We start from the raw sequence: 20,480 nt of genomic DNA, 5'->3' as shown, positions 1-20,480 counted from the left end.
ATGCTCCTCAAAATCAAGGTGGGGCAGACTTACAAGATTTTATTGACACAGCATCCTGCACAGTACTATGTAGAACCACTCTCCCACGTGTATGTTGATGGTATCATATTGAGGATATGAATGGCTTCATCCATGCCACAACGTTTTGGCCAGTAGTTACCATCATGACTAGTCTATGTATTGGTACAGTTTTTTTGCAGTCTAACAATCGGGCAAATGGCGAAGTCCTCAAGGAGCACAGCTTGCGCACCACAGGGTGGACCAAAGGAATGGAGGAAGTGTAGATTGGGTGGATGCCTATTATTTTGATTAGAGTAGTCAGCCCAATGAAAAAATTCAGTACTCCAAATTATAGAAATGTAATCACATTTAAGGCCTAGAGATTTCCTTCTGTCTCCTTTGAATCCAAGTGAAAAGAAGCATGACAATTTTTTAAAGTCTTTCTATGGAGCATAAGCTGTTTTTATAAATGTGGAATAATTCATTGAGGATATGAGTTATGTGGAAGGGGCATCCTGAGAAAACCTTGCTTTTGATGTAATCTAGTCAAATGGATGATTTTCTTCCTCCTGCTCCCCGTTACCTCCCCTCGTTCATTTTTGCCAAAGTGAGTTTCCATATGTTTCATCTAAATGACTCACATTCAGAGAAATCATTCAAATTATCTGTGGGCACAAATACTTTTCTTTCATTTGTGGCTTGACGGTGGGTGGTTATAAGGAGTGGAAATGATGGTGGGCTCTTCTCCAAACCCCAAATCCTTTGGCTTGCTCTGATTCCCTGGGCTCTCTGCGTCTCCAACTTTATTCTATACCAGAGGGAGATAGCCATTGTAAATTACAAAGATTATTCAATTTCAGTCCACTTTAAGTGCCCTTAAAGGGAGACTGCACTCATGACTTCTCAGGGGATAGGCAATGCATCTTACCATGGATAAAGTGCTGGTTGAGAGGTTTTAAATCACATTTGTAGCTTGGGAGACTAATATTGGAGGCAGTTTTCTTCCTAAAAAGTAATGGCATCTATGTTACTGACTGTACAGAGCACAAAGGAGTTGGAGGGAGACCAGAGATAATTTGTTTAAATGATGATGGAACCATTCAAAGGGTGTCTTCCAAGGGGCATAAACACCTTCCCAGGTTAATAAAGACTCTCATTGCATTTCACACTTTTAGCCTGACGGATGCAATTGTTCTCTGGGTCTACCTATGCTAACTTGTACGGGTCAGTCTGAGATATATGCACATCTGAATTCACATGAGGCAATGCATTTGATCTATGCTTGTAAAAGAGATCCTCTTTGTTAACTGAGTTAAATGCTGGGTTTTTGGTTGTTGTTGTTTTTTTTTTTTTACCCTTCTAATCAAAGGTCATCTTTATGAGTGAACCTTTATAGAGCACTCCCATCTGAATGGTCTAGATATGGAAGTTTATTCTTGCCCCACCCCTACCACTGTTTTGTTAATGTTTTCAAATGAATGGGTACACTGTCAAGTGTTTTGTGGATTTCATTGCTATTTTTGTTCAGTAATCTCTATGGTCATTTGGAAAAGACTCAGTTCAATTCCACATACCCTGCTGAGCACAGACTTTGTGCCTGACTCTGGAATACTAAGCTGGCCAGCCTGTCTGGAATTCTGCAGAACTGCTGGGCTCTCATATAGACCACCCACAGCTTCTTCCCACTGATATTTGGCTCTGTCCCAAGAAAGAGAGAGAAGGGACAGGGAAGGAAGGAAGGAAGGAAGGAAGGAAGGAAGGAAGGAAAGAAGGAAGGAAGGAAGGAAGGGAGGGAGGAGAATCAGGGCTCTAAAAATTCCAGATCTTTCTGAGCAGAAATCATGTCTGTAATAGGAATGTAGTTGAGGTACAGGCAAACGTCTTGTCTTTTCCTATTGCATCCGTGAACATCCCTCTGTTGGACATATTCCACATTGTGGGCAGTGTGATACACCCAGACTCCCTCAACTTCAGCTCTTTAAATGTTTCTAAAAGTGGTGAATCTGAAGTCCTCTATGTAGATGAGGCGGCTCCTGTCCAACTCTGGCTGTTCCTTTCTGCTTCAACAACCACGCTGGCTTGGGTGGAAATCTGTGTCGCACTCTCCCTTCCTTCTCATTCACTTCCCTGGCCGGCTGGTTAGGATTCCTACAGCAAGCACCCAGCTACCCTTGTTGGGTTGATTCACTTTATGGGCCCCGGTGTGTAGAAGCTGATGTGTGGCCTGGATGGACATCAGAGGTGGGAAGTAAGTTGGGATCATTGTATTTCCCTAGATGGTCATTATTATTTTGTAATGTATTTATTATTTAGACCTTACCTACTGCCAAAGTATCTTTGAGGTGACTTACAATAAAAGAAAGAAAAGTAATTAGGCTCTTACACCACAGATAAAAAAAATGGAAACTTATATAATATATGAAATGATAAACGTCGGCTAATAATAGCTATTATTATCATAGCACTAATTTTAGTAGTGGGTTCCTAGGCAGTTGAAATATGAAATGTAGTGAAGGACTAAACTTTAATTGTCTGATGATAAAAGGATACATACTAATTCACCAGGAGGTGAGTTTTCTCCTTCAAGCCCTAACTCTTAATTGAGATTTATTACACAGATCGTGGTATACAAACAGGCAAGGACTGAGGAATCCTTTACTCTCTCTCTCTCTCTTTTTTATTGAAGTATAATTCACATACAGGATTATATGGGAACACTTGTAATGGCGATACTTTTTAAGTTGTAGAAATATTCTTTTTTTTAAATTTTTTAATGTTTATTTATTTTTTGAGAGACAGAGACAGCATGAGTGGGAGAGGGGCAGAGAGAGAGAGGGAGACCCAGAATATGAAGCAGGCTCCAGGCTCTGAGCCATCAGCACAGAGCCTGACACGGGGCTCAAACTCACGAGCCGTGAGATCACGACCTGAGCCGAAGTCGGATGAGGGCTCAACCGACTGAGCCACCCAGGTGCCCCTAAGTTGTAGAAATATTCTTAATGTGTCTGTTTCACATAAAATGAAAAAAGGTGATTTGTTCATACAGGAGAATGAGGATACTTTATAAGCTTTTCAGTTTTCCTTCATCTGAGGTGCATCTCATTCATTCCAGAAACCTGGACATGAGCCCTTTGGCAGGAAGCATGACCATTGGCCCATTTTGTCTTGTGCCAAGGTGATTTATATCCCAGGCTCTTAAAGGTTCACCATGTGCTTTCCCTGCAAGGGTATCTTGCCCTCGTTACCTAGTTGGTGACATGGTGTAGTCCTTCTTTGGGAATTCTTTTTTTCCCCCCAAAGGAAGTTTACCTTTCTTTTTTACCCCTTCTTTCTTTTTTTCCCCCGGCTTTGTAGAGATAGAGCTAACATTGTGTAAATTCAAGGTGTACAATGTGATGATTTAATGAACTTAAGTATTGTGAAACGATTACTACAATAAGGTTAGTTAACATCTCCATTGCCTTATGTAATTACCTTTTTTTTTTTTTGATGGGATGGTGAAATTATTTAAGATCTACTCTTTCAGCAACTTTCAAGCACATAAGACAGTCTTGTTAAGTAGAGTTAGTGTACTGAACTTATTTATCTTCTAACTGGAAGTTTGTACCCTGTGACTGACATCTCCTCTCTCTCGCTCCCCAGCCGTTGGCAGCCGCCCACCCTACTCTCGGTTTCTGTGAGTTTGGCATTTTTAGATTCCACATATAAGTGAGATCATACAGTATTTTTCTCTCTCTGTCTGACTTACCTCACCCAGCATACTGCCCTCGAGTCCATCCATGTTGTTGCAATTGGCAAGAGTTCCTTCCTTTTTAGGGCTGAATGATATTTCTTCGGGTACGTATACCACATTTTCTTTATCCATTCATCTGTTGATGGACACTTAGGTTGTTTCTATGTCTTGGCTACTGGGAACAACTCTGCAATGAGCAAAGCAGTGCGCATATACCTTTGAAGTAGTTATTTCAATTAGGGATTCTTAAAATTCTTTTTAAGGTTTACTTATTTTGAGATAGAGACAGCAAGTGGGAGCGAGGCAGAGAGAGGATCCTAAGCAGGCTACGCATTGCCAAGTCGAGCCCAACGCGGGGTTCAAACTTACAAACCAACTGTGAGATCATGATCTGAGCTGAAGTCAGATGCTTAACCAACTGAGCCACCCAGGAGCCCCTAGAGATTCTTGAAATTGGCTCTCTTGGCTCACCCTCGGAGGTCTCTGGGATAAGAATTGGTGACCCCTTTCGTGGTTATGTCTGTCCCTAAACTCTCTGATTATTACACAGGAAAACTTCAGGCCTGCTTAACATCTTTTGCATTCTGGGAAGAGCACGGTATGCTGTCACCTGAGAGATGCACAGGCCCGGTGCTCCATTCGCTCGGGAGATGAGAGCCAAGCTTTTAGACAGAACCTCAGAACTAGGTATCACTTCATTTCAGCAGTCACTGCCACAACTAGTTTGGGCAATTTTTGGTATTTGACCAAAAATGTTCTTCATCATTTTTTAGAGTATTTAATTTCATCAATATTTAGAGTATTTAATTTCTAAAATTCTGCCCGGCGCAGTGACATCACAAATGAGTAATACTGTATGTCCCAACTTCAAAGGCTGACAAATAGTTTGATGAAAGCAGCAAATTGAGTCTGGCTCGGAGCCATTTATGCGGCAGAGAACCCAGGTATCACGTGTCAAATATCGTTTAAGAACAGAAGGGCACTAAAGCGATAGAACATTTTACCTGGATAGGTGATACTGTCCCAGTCAGCACAGAACGCAAGAAGGAAATGATGTCAGGGATAAAAACACATGAAAAAGGTTTAATAACCACTCAGAACATATGGAAATTAATGATATTCAGAGCTTGCAGAATAGCAAGATTTTTTCAGCTTAAAATAATCTTCCTGCTGATGCGCAGTTACTGGAGGGTTCCCAAAATGCCACAGAGAAAATTAGATTCAAGCAAGAAAAAAAAAAAGCAGATCTCTGAGAATCAGAGAACAGGGTAGAAATGAAGTAGAAGGTATTCGTGACAAATCCAAGAGCCCGTGATGGGGAAAGAGCACCAGACTGGGGCTCTGTTCCTGCCCCAGTTTTCTCCTTAGCCATCCTCACTGGTCTTAGACAAGATTCTCGCCCTTTCTTTCTTTGTGCGGGGGGTATTATTTTATTATGTTTTAAGATACTTGACATCCTAAAAATTGTACAATTTAGACCCAGTGGGCACAATGACTTCTGTCGGAAGAATCCGTACTGAAGTGGTTAGAGTTCCACACAGACCACATGAGCGTTAGAAAATCTAGTAAGAATTCACAGCAGGAGGCACTGCTCAACTTCCAGCTACCACTCTCCCGCGCTGCCTCAACAACAGAGCATCTCATGGGGGAAAAACTGGACGAAGCAAAAGGCCAGCTGACCGACTGGAAGCCTCTATTTAACCACAGTACCCATTCATTCTCACCTATTTCTGCTTGAAATGGGGGTTAAATTGAGTACAAGGGTTTAGTGAAACCCCAAATCCCAGGAGGGAGATTTCTCCAGTGACTGGAGAGTTTTCCAGCTTATTTAAAAAAAAAAAAAAAAAAAAGAAAGATGTCCTCGAGGTCTGGGTGAATGCACTCAACAGTGACATATCTGATTCTCTCACACACATTTGCTATAATTGAATCAGAGCTTCAAAATCCTTGAACTCTTGTCTTCCATTTAACCCCAAGACCTTACTGGCAAGCAGGATGCCTTCTAGAGAGCGGACAAAACCAGAAAGCTTTTAGCTGACTCTGGATTCCAGAATGACAGACCTTCAAAGAGGTCTGAGGCCTACAAAAATCCCAGGGGTGTTGGAAGGTCACCAGTCGATTTTTGAATTATTAACACCCATTTAACAATTAAAGAAAGCCATATTGATAGGCTATCAAGGCAATTAATTATTTAGTTGTACAAAGTAAAGAATGGAAAAAAAGATGAAGTATAATGGGTATGAATCTTAGGCTCCAAAGGCATGCGCGAAATAAATGCCTGTCATAAATCTTGACTTATTTGAAGTCATATCATACCTGACTCATTCCACTGGTCTCATACAAAATTCAGTCTCAGGTGTTATTATTCTTTTCCCACCCTTTTCCAGGACCGTGCAAATGTCCTTATGGAGAAAAAGCCGGTCTTACATGAAACTGATGCTCCAATGTCTCTCTGATGCTTGGAGTCTAAGCCTATGCAAGTGTGTCTGGCTTCCAGGGTTCTTGCTAGCTCTGAGGTATGCTTGGGACAGGAAAAGTTTTCCTAAGGGTTTCTGAGGTAGACCCCTCCCCTCCATTGCCTCTCAATGAACTTAAGGAAGCCAGCTGTGGGTGGAAACCCAGCGGCCGTCCACCACATTGGCCAACTCAGGGCCACCTCATTTCTTCTTTCTGCCTTTCTTTTCCTGCAAAAGCAAAACTTGTCTCCAGTTGCCTTTGGAATGCCTGAGACCATTCCCTCTGAACTGCCTACCTCAATCTCATCAAGGACTCAGGCTTTCATAAAAGAATGAAAGAGCTGTCTTCCAGAAGCTTCCTTCACTTCTCCTGCCCATCTGTATAAATTTCACTCCATTCTGGAAGCACAAAAGCCCAGCTACCTGCATGGAAGTGAAGGCAGGAGACGGATGTGAATGAAAACATACACCCTCCCCCCCCCCCCCCCCCCCAGTAAATGCTTGGGTTCCTTTAGCTCAGATGTCCAGGGTTCTTTTCTAATTAAATGGAACACAAAGCTGGCTGGGTAGGTGAAATTTCCCCAGTCTTTTCAAGGTCTGAGTATGAGATCCCATGTGGAAGGCAGCATTTTTGCCTTTTGGGATGAAGAGCAATTAAAATTCATATGTACAATGTAATAATGAGAAGGAAGACTCTGGTTTCAACTCCTCTTTGGAAGGAGGACTTTTCATGAGAGAGTTTGTAAATAGCACCCAGGACGAATTGCTGCAGAATGCTGGGAGTGCCATGGTGGCCATTTGGGAGGCGACCAAGGGTTCCCCGGCTATTGCATAACCAAAGGGCAGGAGGAAAGGATCTGATGCCCATGTCGTTACGACAGTTGAGGTACTAGGAAAACTGCTAAACTCAATCCCCAAGCTGGGAATGACCTTTCTTTTCATCCTTCTAAATTCCCTCTGACTTTGAAGGTAGGTTTTTGCTGTTGTTGTTGTTTTGTTTTGTTTTGTTTTTGAGCCCTTACCAAAATAGCAATGAAATATTTCTTGCACTTCTTTAAGGTTTGCTTTCCTTGCTGGTTCCATGAGGGCAATGGCCAATACTTGATTTGTTCATCTCCATATTTCTGGCACCTAGCACAGAACCTGATGCATAATAGGTGCTCAATAAATAGCTGGGTTGAATAGGGATCCAGGAAGAGTGCATTTTTTATTCTGAAGACGTGTCCCCAGCCACATAACCCAGAGAGCACCCTCTTTCTTCCTTTGAGTACCCAGAGCACTAATTATGTGTACCACACAGTTGTCACAACATAAAATGCTTGTATCACTCACTTACCCAGCACAGGGACTCTGCAAGCCTCCACGGGCAGTTTGTAAGGTTCTAGGGAGTAGAGATGATAACTCATGCTCCTCTTGATTCTCTCTGGTAGTAGCACTGAGCTTTGATCTTAGTGCAAACCTGGTATTTAGTATTTAGTATTTATTGAGAATTGTTTTGTTAAGAAATAAATGTTTGATACTCAGCCTTTTCCTATAAATGATGCTGTTTACGTAATGGAACTCTTTTTGCTGGAAACTAGTGATAGACTGTGCTACAAAATAATGCATGCATTTCTGGGAAAAGTGCTTTTTGTAAAACTGCATTAAACATAACCGGGTTTATGAAGAAATTAAGATTAGGGGTCGGCCACTCAAAACCCGTGCAGACCCTAAGCACAGACCTTATGAAAATACGAATTGCCACCTTGAGAGAGAACTTAGAAGGGGGTGGTGGTGGCTGGAGAAGGCTTTAGGAAATACTAAAACGTGCAAAACCAATAGAGGGCAGACGCCAGCCTGTGGGCATGGAGATAGAAATGAGACCTGTGTGTACCTGCCACCAGCAAAGAGAGCTAAAGGCTGGTGGTGGGTGTGGGGGAATCCTTACAGCAGGAACTTATTTTAAATTTTCTTAAAATTGAGCTAAAAGAGCTCCAGTTTATGCGGCAGCCAAACCTAGCACTTTTCACTTGCTGATGGAGGTTCTTTCTTTTATGTTTATTTATTTTTGAGAGAGAAGGAGAGAGAGAGAGAGAGAGAGAGCACAGGTGCACAGGTGGGGGAGGGGGAGAGACAGAGAGAGAGGAAGACAGAGGATCTCAAGCAGGGAGAGAGCTCAATGCAGGGCCTGAACTCATTGGCTGCGACATCATGACCTGAGCCAAAGCCAATGCTTAACCAACTGAGCCACCCAGGTGCCCCCGGAACTTCTTTCTGTTTGGTCCCCCTTGCCTAAGTAAATTCATCAATGAGCCACCAGAATTTGCTCACTATACAGATACCATTCCCTCATTTGACACCCACGTGTGAGCTCCATGTCACATGTGTGGTAGCAGGATAGACTGTACTTGCTTCTGGACTGTACAGAATCTGCTCATCTTACAGTGTTCTAGAATGTAGTTCCACAGAATTATTGGTTTAAATGTTTTATTTTCACAATCTTTATTAAAAACAGAAACAATGACAATAGCAACAATAACCATACCTTTCATACCTATAGCCACTATGAGAAGCCTTTCATGGCCCAGAATGGGGTCCATCTTGGCGAATGTTCCATGTGAGCTTGAGAAGAATGTGTGCGTTCTGCTGTTGCTGGATGACGTAGTCAGTGGATGTCCATTATGTCCAGGTGACTGATGGCATTGTGGAGTTCAACAGTGTCCTTCCTGATTTTCTGCTCCTTGGATCTGCCCATTTCTTCTTCTTCTTCTTCTTCTTCTTCTTCTTCTTCTTCTTCTTCTTTTTTAACGTTTATTCATTATTGAGAGACAGAGAGAGACAGAGCATGAGCATGGGAGGGGCAGAGAGAGGGGGAGACATAGAATCCGAAGCAGACTCCAGGCTCTGAGCTGTCAGTGCAGAGCCCAACGTGGGGCTAGAACTCACCAACCATGAGATCATGACCTGAGCCGAAGTCAGACACTTAGCCAACTGAGTCACCCAGGCGCCCCAGATCTGCCCATTTCTGAGAGAGGGGTGTTAGAGTCTCCAACTACAATAGTGGATTCATTGGATTCATTTATTTCTCTTTGCAGTTCTATCAGTTTTTGCCTCATGTAGTTTGATGCTCTGTTTATTAGGCACATACTCATTAAGGATTGTAATGTCTTCTTGAAGAATGGGTCCATTTATTATGCAATGCATCTCTTTAGCTCTGATAATTTTCCTTGCAATGAAGTCTGCTCTGTTTGGAATTAATGCAGTTACTACAGCCTTTTTGTGGATCATTATTAGTATGGTATATCTTTACCCATCCCTTACTGTTAATCTGTATGTGTCTTTATACAAGTGGATGTCTTGTAGACAACAAATACTTGGGTCTTGTTTTTTGATCTACATCGACAAGCTCTTTTAATTGGTGCACACAGAGCAATGACATTCAAAGTAATTATTGATATAGTCGGATTAATATCTACCATATTTGTTACTGCTTTTTATTTTTTGCCCTTGTTCTTTGTTCCTGTTTTTGTCTTCCACACTTCTTCTGCCTTTTGTGGTTTTAACTGAGGATTTTACGATTCAATTTTCTCTCCTTTCTTAGCATATCAGTTACACTCTTTCAAAAAACTCTTTTTAGTGTTTCTTTAGAATATCTTCTCTTGTTGGGGCGCCTGGGTGGCTCAGTCAGTTAAGCATCCAACTTCAGCTCAGGTCATGATCTCGCGGTTTGTGAGTTCGAGCCCCACATCGGGCTCTATGCTGACAGCTCAGAGCCTGGAGCCTGCCTTGGCTTCTGTGTCTCCTTCTCTCTCTGCCCCTTCCCTACTCATGCTCTGTCTCTCTCTCTCTCTCTGTCTCTCAAAAATACATAAATATTAAAAAAATTAAAAAAAGAATATATTCTCTTGTTATGATATACATAACATGTACAACTAATCTGAGCCCACTTTCAAATAACACTGTACCACTAGAGTTATGATATAAGCATATGCAATTGAATACATTGTTGCTATTATTATTTTGAACAAACTGTTATCTGTTAGATCAATTAAGAGCAAACAAAGTAAGGGGCACCTCGGTGAGTCAGTGGTTAAGCATCTGACTCTTGATCTCAGCTCAGGTGTTGATCTCAGGGTTGTGAGTTCAAGCTCTGTGTTGGGCTCCACGCTGGGTGGAGCCTACCTTAAAAAAAAAAGAGTAAGAAAAATAAAAGTTTTTATCTTACCTTTACTTGTTCATTCTTCAGTACTCTTCCTTTTCTCTAGGTAAACTTGAGTTCTGATGTGTATTAGTTCCCTTTTCTCAAAAGAACCTCTTTTAACATTTCTCGCAAGGCAGGTCTACTGGCTACAATTCCCTACGTTTTTGTTTGCCTGAGGTCTTTATTTCTCCTTCACTTTTGAAGAATCATTTTGCACAATATAGAACTCAAGGTAAATACTAGACTCTGCTCTCTTGTTTCTGAGAAGTCAGATGCAATTTTTCTTGCATGCAATGTTTCTTGCATCGTTTCTGAGGAGAAGTCAGATGCAATTCTTACCTTTGTTCCCATGGAGGTAATGTGATTTTTTGGTTGGCTTGTTTCTGTTTCTTTCAGAATTTTTTTTCTTTACATTTATTTCTCTGTAGTTTGAATATGGTGTACCTAGGTATAGTGTTTTTGTTTTGTTTGGATTTGGCTTTTGCATTTATCATGCTTCCTGGATTTGTGGTTTTATGTCTGATACTAATTTTGGAGAAATCCTCAGTCATTATTGCTTCAAATATTTCTATTTTTTAAAGTTTACTGGTTTATTTTGAGAGAGAGAGAGCGTGAGAGAGCAGGGGAGGGGCACAGAGAGCAAGAGACAGAATCCCAAGCATGCTCTGTGCTGTGATGATGTGGGGCTTGAACACACGAACCGTGAGATCATGACCTGAGCCAAGATCGAGTCAGATGCTTAACCAACGGAGCTACCCAGGCACCCCCTGCTTCAAATATTTCTAGTATTTCTTTTGTTCCTTTGTCTTTTTCTTCTCCTTTCCATTACGTGTATTTTGCACCTTTTGTAATTGTCTCACATTTTCGGATATTCTCTTCTCTTACCCTCCCCCCAGCCAGGTTTTGTTCTTTTTGTTTTTCAGTTTTGGAGGATTCTATTGATATATCCGGAAGCTCAGAGATTCTCTCCTTAACTGTGTCCAGTTCACTACTAAGCCCATCAAAAGAATTCTCCATTTTCGTTTTAGTGTTTTAATCGCTAGAATTTCTTTTTGGTTCTTTCTGAGGATTCCCATCTTTCTGCTTTCATAGCCCATCTATTCTTGCACGCTGTCTACTTTCTCCATTACAGTCCTTAGCATATTAATCCTCGTTGTTCTAGATGTGGCCAGGTTAATTCCAACATCCCTGCCGTGCCTGGTTCTGATGCTCGTTCTGTCTTTTCAGATTATGTCCTTTATCTTTTGATATGCCTCATCATTTTTTCTTGGTACCCAGACATGCTTCCCTGGGTCAAAGAAACTGTCAAAAACAGGCTTTTAGTAATGTGGTGGTGAGGTGTGGGGGGAGGGGAAGCATTTTGTACTCCTATGATTAAACCTTAGTCTTTCAGTGAACCCATGCCTCTGGACTTTGAACCTCACAAGTGCTTCTCAGTTTTTTCTACCCTTTAGGTGGACAGGATGGATGGAGTGGGCTGGCGTTGGGTGTTTTTCTTCCCCCAGTTCAGTTAGGCTCTCCCAAGACCCCAGCAGGGTAAGCTCTGGTTAGTTTCTCCTGAAGGCAGACCTTGTCAGGAAGATCCTCTCCCCCTGTGAGAGGATCCCACTGGCTGCCCTGGAGACTTCAGCCATGAGGCTCTGCTCTAGTAAGCTGTGATCCTCTGTTCTCACGTGTCAGTGCCTCCAGTTTTGGGGGACAGCGGGTGGCCCAGTGACCTCATTTCTTTCACAGATCTAAGAAGAGTTGTTGATTTTTTAGTTGGTTTAGTTGTTTACTTGTTAGGGTAGCAAGGCAACTTCCACACTTTTTGCATGCAGAAGCAGAAACCAGAACTGCCTACTAAGTGCTCTACAGATTTTCTCTATTTAGTATTCAAAGCCACCCTGCAATGAAGATTTGTGCTTTTCTTACTGATGAGTATACTTCACCTTGGAGCTCCCCGTGGTCTCCCCAGGGGTCAGTGGCGGTGCCTGGATGACACCACTGGTCCTCAAGCCAAGCTGGGCAGTGAAGAAGGTCTGGGAAAGCACCCTGTGGGCTCTGCCCTTTTCCCTCTTCTGGCCTCAGTGAGGTCACACTAACTTTCAACAGGAAGAGTAGCTTCATTTCTTTCTGTTTATCATTCATAGGTGACTGATTAGCACAGTAGCTTGCTTAACAGGCAATCAGTAAGAGTCCTTGTAGGTCCTTTGCTTCCAAGCTGCCATTTCTCTCTCGAAGCATCTCCATGCCTTATTTTCTAGTCAGTCAACTCTGTTGAGGATTTTCAAGAACATTTCTTCCTTTATTTATTCTGGAAATATACTCTATCAGTCTTTTCCCCAAGCACTTCTGAGCTCACCAGGGGCTGACGAAAATTAAACTTCTTGAAAGCAGAAGTTAATTAAGTTTCTCCTCTAATGCCACAAATTTAATTGAAGATTTTAGACAATGACTTACAGTTTTCCTTTTAGGTGTACCTACAACGTCTATAGGAACATGGCTTGTTTTTAGTTAGATTATCACATGATGCCAGCCACTTCAAACACTTTAATGGGAAAACACTGTAGATTAATATGTTTAAGATTGTCAGCTATGCTGGTATTTACTGAAAGGTATATTGATAGAATAAATGTGTTCAGTCAATAGCATCAACCCGAAGTATGAAATAGCAATTTATAAAAACCTAATGGCATCATTATGTACCAATTCATCAGGTGTTGGAGCAGGGCTTTTGAGAAAAGAGCTCTCGAAATTACTTAAAGTCAGTTTATGCCAATAAACTACATCAAAATGCAGTGGAGAAAGACAAGGTCGAGTTCAAGTGTCAATCAATTACTTCCCAAATCCTAAGCATGCGAAGAGATACTGTTAGTTTCTCACACCATAAAAAAAGGGAAATTGGGGACACAGCAGAGATGAGCAATGTGACCTTAGTAAAATAATGAAGTATGAGGCCAGGAACACAAGTGTAGTGTGGTTTCCTGATCGGGCGCTAGTACATGAACAAGCCAGTGAAACCCACTGAAATCCTGCTGTGCACACTGGGAATCAGTCTCTCACTCTGTCCCCTGAGCTCCAACAAAGATGCTAATGCAAAATATGTTGTCGGTTTAAACTTGAAGCTGTAATCTTTCTCTGTGTCTTACTGTAAAATAGTTCTTATGGACAAAGAACAGCTCGTAAGTAACCCTTCAAAACCTCACTCTTTCATCCATTCTTTTCCTGCTCAAATTTGACTCCTGTGCTCTTTTTTTCCATAGGTCTGTTTGGTATCTATGATGGCAAGCAGAGCATATTGCCCTCTGGGCTATCATGTTGGAATTGAGATGTATATTGCACTAGAGGCAGGAAGATAAAATCTATTTTATGGTGGCAATATGGTGCCCTTTTGGTCTGGCTGTTGGGACAAATCAGGGCATGCACATGTGGCTCTATTTCTGAAAGACACCTTAAATTAGTTATATGGGTTGATAAATTGTTATTTAACTTACAACATGAACCAACCACTATCAATTTTTATGGCTAAGTGACATGCTCTGGAGTGACATACATCTCAAGTCTGAAAAACTGGACGTCATTAACTGGCATCTTGAAGAACGTAAAGATGTTTTCTCAGACCCAAGAGAGCCTTAATGCAGAAGATGCAACTTTACTCCGCTCTCCTCAATATTTGGCGTGGCAAAGCAAAATGACACACATAATTCATGAAGCACCGTAAGAATTCCCACTTTATCATTTATTCTTTTTATTTTTTGAGAAGGGCACATTTCAAGGCAGTTTTCTCTGGGACTGAAAAAGTGGGTCAGTACACCATTTGTCCTTAATAATCGAGTAAAATGTTAGGATTTTTTCCATTTGTTGTCCTGAGACACAATGCAGTATCATGGTTAAGAACATGGATTCTGGGGTCAGCCAACTCGGGTTCAAATTCCAGCTCCATCGATAACTAGCTGTGCGACTTTGGGCAAGTTACTTTACTTCTCTGTGTCTCAGGTTCAATGAGTTTGTATATATTTAAACTATATATGGGGGCGCCTGGGTGGCTCTGTCAGTTGAGCATCTGACTCTTGATTTCAGCTCAGGTCATGATGGAGGGTTGTGGGATCAAGCCCTGTGTTGGGCTCTGTGCTGAGCATGGAGGCTGGTTAAGATTCTCTCTCCCTCCCTCTGCCCCTCCCCCCCCCACGCTTTCTCTCTCTCAAATAAAAAAATTAATAAACTCTAGATGTATGTACATATATATTATGCAGAAATATATTTATATTTAAATGTGTTTATATATAAATATGTATTTTTAGAACAAGAGCTGGCAAATGTTAAATGCTGTGTGTTTGCTATATATTTCAGAAGCAGAAGTAAAGTTTTATGAATTTACTGACTTTGACTCATTGTAAACAAGCTTGTGAACAACATTAACGATCATAAATAAAACATAGATGCCTCCTTACCTGAAAGCTAAATGAGCTGTGGAGATACAATTTCATCAATGTCCTATTAGGTTGGCAATTCGCTTCTGGATCCCTTGAAGAGATTTGTTCATTTCTGATGTATTTATCTTGAGAGGAGTTAAATCTTTTCTAAATGTGGATTCATTAAAGTTAATTATAAAGTTATTAAAACTGCTATAATTAACAAGTTTATCTTTCTCTGTTTCAATCGCTACTCCTATTTCTTCCCCCACTTCAGGAAATTAACAGATGTTAATTTCATTGTGTTTCCCTAATGTTGCTTAACTTTGCAAACCAAGAATCACTGAACACAAACCGACAAAAAGCACCACCATAAGACAAAAACAAACAAAAGTGCTTTTCTCTTAGTGCTTTCCATTCACACATCTCTGTATTTTTTGTCCTCTCCCTGCAGTTCCCTTGGTGTGTCAAATGCCTTGCACATTGCAGATGTTGACCAAGCAGCCACTACAAATGTTTCCCATGAGCCTTCTAATTTAGCTCCCAAGCTATGAGATTACCTGAGGAAAAGAAAAATGGGATTTGATTTCCCCAAGAAGCCACAGTTCCTGGAGCATATGGTAAGACGCAAAATAAACAACCAAACAGCACCCGAAGAGGCAAAAGAATGTCGAGGAATGTTAGTTAAGTTTAATGTTTCATCTAAAGACAACACACAAAGCCAGTGCTTTCAGTGCCGTAGGTATTTTGGATAGACTGAAATCCTATAAAAATGAGTGATGAATATATTAAAAATAGCTTTTAAGCGTATTCCCCAACATATGTCCATACCACTTTATGAGGTAGTGGTAAACTGGTGGACTTCACACAAGATGACCAGCCAAGATGGACATTTGTAATCTCGTCACTTGAAGGGGGTTGGAGGGAAGTAGCCATATTAAGTGTGGGAAGAGGAAGGGGAGCCAAAGCTGTCTGGCTCTATTGAAAGTTACCACTTGGAAAAGAGTAAATTTGTTCTGTGTTAAAGAGCATCATTAGCATACAGGTGGAAGTTATATAGCAAATTACATTTCAACTCCCTAGAAGAAAGAACCAAGTAACAATTAGAAATATCCAGGAGGCGGATTGAGTAGCTTTAAGAGGTTAAATTCAAGCTTTTGTCAAATTAGCTTCTCGGACCGGCACCATTTAATTGTTTATTCAGGGATTGTATAGGAGATCCTGCTGAATGGAAGATAGATCTTGCTAACATCTCAAGTTCTTTGCAACTGTAACGTTCTGTGAATTAAAGCAAAATCACACTGAAAACAAATCAAGATTTTGTGTCAAGAACAAATGATTGCAGCTCAAGTTGCACAGAGAAAAAGAACGTGGGGCACCTGGGTGGCTCAGTCGGTTGAGCATCCAACTTCGGCTTAGGTCATGATCTAGAGGTTCGTAGGTTCGAGCCTCACATTGGGCTCTGTGCTGACGGCTCAGAGCCTGGAGCTTGCTTCAGATCCTGTATCCCCCTCTCTGTCTTTCTGCCCCTCTCCCACCTGCACCCTCTCTCTCAAAATAAATAAATAAACTTAAAAAAAAAAGGAATGTGTGTGGCTGTCCAAAGTCAAAGAGAAAGAAAAGAATGAGTGTAGACTTCCTCTCTGAGCAATTATGAGGCACCCATTACATGTACGGACTATGCTGGACTATGTACAAAACGTCTAGCAGTGGGCAGGGGGTCATGCTTCTGGGGTGACGCAGCATTTGAATTCCCTCCCTGTGTTTTGGGGAATTCCTTCCCTTTACAAGCCTTGGAAGAGGTGGATCCCACTTTGGTTTGCAGAAACTATTTTACGTTTCTAAGACTTACCTGCAGCAAAGTCATGGGGATGCCGTCCAGGATCCACAAATTAGTGGCGTCTATTGGAGATTCGTAAGGGTTGTGAAGGTTCTCCTTCAGGGGAGTGAGGGTTATTTTGGAAACTTTATAATGTTTATTTTTGACAGAATGACAGAATCCGAAGTAGGTTCCAGGCTCTGAGCTGCCAGCGCAGAGCCCGATATGGGGCTTGAACTCATGAGCCCTGAGATCATGAGCTGAGACAAAGTAGGACGCTCAACGGACTGAGTCACTGAGCCACCCCTGGGGAGTGATGGTTTTGAGAAGAGTTCCTGGAGCAGCAGAAGCTGTGGTCTCAGGGTAGCATCACAGGCTGGAGAGGTTTATGGTTCACAAGTAGTACCTATTGCTTGATGGCCTTGGCCAGGAGCATCCTTGCTAACGGTTCTGCAACATTTCAGGCATTGTTCCTGATTGCATACCCTAAACCTGTTCTCCCGTCTTTAAAAGTCTGAGATATGCAATATCTGGTTTTTAATGTTTATTTAATTTTGAGTGAGAAAGAGAGAGAGAGAAGAGAGAGAGGGAGACAGAATCTGAGGCAGGCTCCAAGCTTCAAGCTGTCAGTGCAGAGTCTGACGCAGAGCTCGAACCCACCAACCACGAGATCATGACCTGAGTCGAAGTCGGACTCTTAACCGACTGAGCCACCCAGGCACTCCATAGATGCGCAAGGTCTTTTAATAATTTTCTTTTGTACCTGTGTGAGTCAGGGTTGATGCTTTGCTTTTCATAGGAGAAGCCTCAATGATACCTAAGTTGGTACCAGGAGTGGTTGCAAGCCCTTCACTTTGAAGGAAGTAGAGGAAGATTGTGAAAATCCAACCATGCGGCAAGGCCTGGGCCCTTGTAGCTAAGGACACATTGTTGCAAACAGTCATGAGACAGTTGTGAGTCAAGTAATATCTGGGAAAGCACTGAAAGACTTTCTCAAGTTATACATTTCCTGATGTCCGAGAATTGGTATAGGAGTGCATTCTCAGGTAGCCAGATAAAGGAAGAAAGAAGATAACATTAAATAAAGTTAAACCTATTCATACAGGTATCCTTAGCAAATATTCTGTATTTCTTGTCCTAACTCAAGTGGTAGAGAGTGGTTCCAAATGTTTGCTTATTGTAGGGTCTGAAATCTGGATTCAATGGTGGCCATCCTAAATGAAACGGAGATGTCAAGATTCCCATGGTTTTATATAGACGAAGAAATCCCAGTTCCTTGAAGATGAGAATGTTGGAGGGGATTTATCACCTTTAATTTGGATATATTCACTATAGCCTGTTGATAAATATAGTGGAAAAGAAGCATCGACACTTTTGTAAAATCCTACAGTGTCCATTCTCTTTCGGCTGAGGATTTTGTGTACGATGTTAATGTGTTTTCTGTTTTGAGTGTGGAAATCAGAGGGTGGTTATGTAGTTACTACACTAGATGACAAAAGTGGAATCTGAACCAGATTAATCTGATCCACAGGAATCTTCAATGATGGTCAGTTAATCACAGAGCAGTAGGATAGAAATGATGGGCAGCCCATTAAAATATAATTTGATTCATAGGACTGATAAAAGAGTAAAGGTGGTTAATAGAGGCCTGATTTGAGCTACCAGAATGGAGACACGGTCCTGTTTTTTGCCTGGGTCTTAATTTATAAAGCTGAGTAATGACACAGACAAATCAATGGTATTTGAAAGAATTTTACTACTTATATTTCCTGGGAGAAAGGGGCATGCTACACAGGGCCACAGGGGAAGCAGGAGATTTTTAGTCTGGAGGTAGAAGCAGGAGTAAGGGGAAATCCTAAACTATGGCCCTTATTGGGGTTATGGTGGGAAAGCCAGGGCAGTGTAAACGGTTTAGGATTGGCCAGTTTGAATAATGCTGGTTGACTCTAGGCCATAGTGGTGGCCTCCAGTTGTCTGGTAACTGGCCCTGGAGTGATTTAGGGCCAGAGAAATACTAGTTTGATGTGACAGATTTAGATAAAGAGATAAGAGGAATAAACAGACAAATAGACTCGAGATTGGTTGTTTGCATAAGAAGCCAACCATTGTGCTTCTGGCTGAATACTTTGCTATTTCTAACAATTGGTTAGCCCTGGGAAGGGCAGTTTCTCCCTGCCAGTGAGATTTTTGAGATCTCAAAACATTATAAGATACAGACAATAAAAAGCGTGGTTAATCCAAGACCCCCATCCAATCTTCAGGTTTGAGTCTGTCTGTATACTAATATAGAGACTGTTGAATAAAGACAGATCAGGTACCCTAGAGGCTAAGGACCTGTTACAAGTTAGTATTGTGATTCTTTCTCTTAGATTTCACTGAAGGACCAGCAGGCATTCATTGGGATAAATGGATTATGGAAAGGAAACTACCCAAACATCTTGGGGGTTATTGGACATAAAGTCCAATAGGTTAATAAAGTCAACACTAATTACTGGAGACCTACAAAACCATTGTCAGAATAGGGCTTACAGGGGGATGGAAAACACACAGAATTTCTACCCTAGGTCTTCTCTACTGTAGGCTCATTGGAGACCTTAAATACATTTCGTGGTTATGTCCCATTACGAGAATGTATCTGTAATACACACATCACTTGGCAGAATCCATATAATGGCCTTTTGCCTTAGAGTACCGACGAATGTGGTAGGAAGAGGCCAGTGGAAGTCCTTCTACCTGTCTCTCCCTGCCAAAATAGCAAACCAGGAGCAACGCCCCGCTGCTGGGGGAAGTCCCAAAGTGAAAGGTCACCATTGAAACTCTGAAAGATGCGGGGATGGTGATCGTACGACATACTCATCTAACTCACTGGTTGGGCTTATGCTGAAGCTGGTTTGCTTCTAACAGAAGACTCTGTTGCAGCTTTTCTGCTCCAAATGCGCTCTCTCATCTAATACAATCGATCAATACATCTTCTAATTAAAAGTATGCAACTATTAACATAGTGGACTCCTTTTTTTTCTCTAGGTGGAGGCAAACTTTTTTTTTTTTTTTTAAATTTTTTTTTTCAACGTTTTTTATTTTTATTTTTGGGACAGAGAGAGACAGAGCATGAACGGGGGAGGGGCAGAGAGAGAGGGAGACACAGAATCCGAAACAGGCTCCAGGCTCTGAGCCATCAGCCCAGAGCCCGACGCGGGGCTCGAACTCACGGATCGCGAGATCGTGACCTGGCTGAAGTCGGACGCCTAACCGACTGCGCCACCCAGGCGCCCCAGGTGGAGGCAAACTTTTTAAGAAAGGATTCTGTAGTCTATATTTTAGGTGTGTGGAGCCATAGGACTCTGACACTATAGTGCAAAAGTAGCTGTAGGCAATAAAGAAATGGACAGAGCCATGTTCTAGTAAAAACTGTATCTACAAATACAGATAGCCAGCCCCTAGGCCGTTTGCCAACTATTTCTCCATCTTAACAACCAGAAAATACCCCCAATAATTTGCTTTAACCAGGATAGGACAACGGTACATCTTTACCAGTGACACTGGGCCAAGGGGTGTGCCAGCAATAGATACACGTTGGGTCTGAAACAAGTCTCTTCCAAGAGAATTTTGGCTGTAAGATTTCATGACTCTTATGCAAATACTGTCACCCCTTTTTCATCATATTCCAAGGGTACAGAAAGAAACACTGCAACACCTCACAGAGTCTCAAACTCCCACCCAGGCTAAAAAATCCAGTTAGACACTTCTTTCAGGATATTGGGTGAAATTCGCATTGCATCCATATAACTAAAGGGTTCCGTTTCAGTGACTTTCCCAAGCAAAAAATGAATCCGACATCAGTTGACTCCGTCAATTCTCCACCAGAAACAAACTTCCAGCAGCCTATCTCCCTCCAAGG

General features: G+C 41.8%; 1 pseudogene; it reads right to left on the bottom strand.

Annotated features, from left to right (window-relative positions):
• LOC124524158 (uncharacterized) overlaps window positions 1–20,480 on the bottom strand; it is a 62,180-nt pseudogene that overhangs the window by 10,313 nt on the left and 31,387 nt on the right.

Source organism: Lynx rufus, unplaced genomic scaffold (assembly GCF_022079265.1).
Source record: "Lynx rufus isolate CCGP_SWC_20201006 ecotype Redwood Valley unplaced genomic scaffold, mLynRuf1.p SCAF_10, whole genome shotgun sequence".
NCBI classification, from domain to species: Eukaryota; Metazoa; Chordata; class Mammalia; order Carnivora; family Felidae; genus Lynx; species Lynx rufus.
Note: the sequence above shows the minus strand (reverse complement) of the source record. Positions and strands in the feature narration are given on the sequence as shown.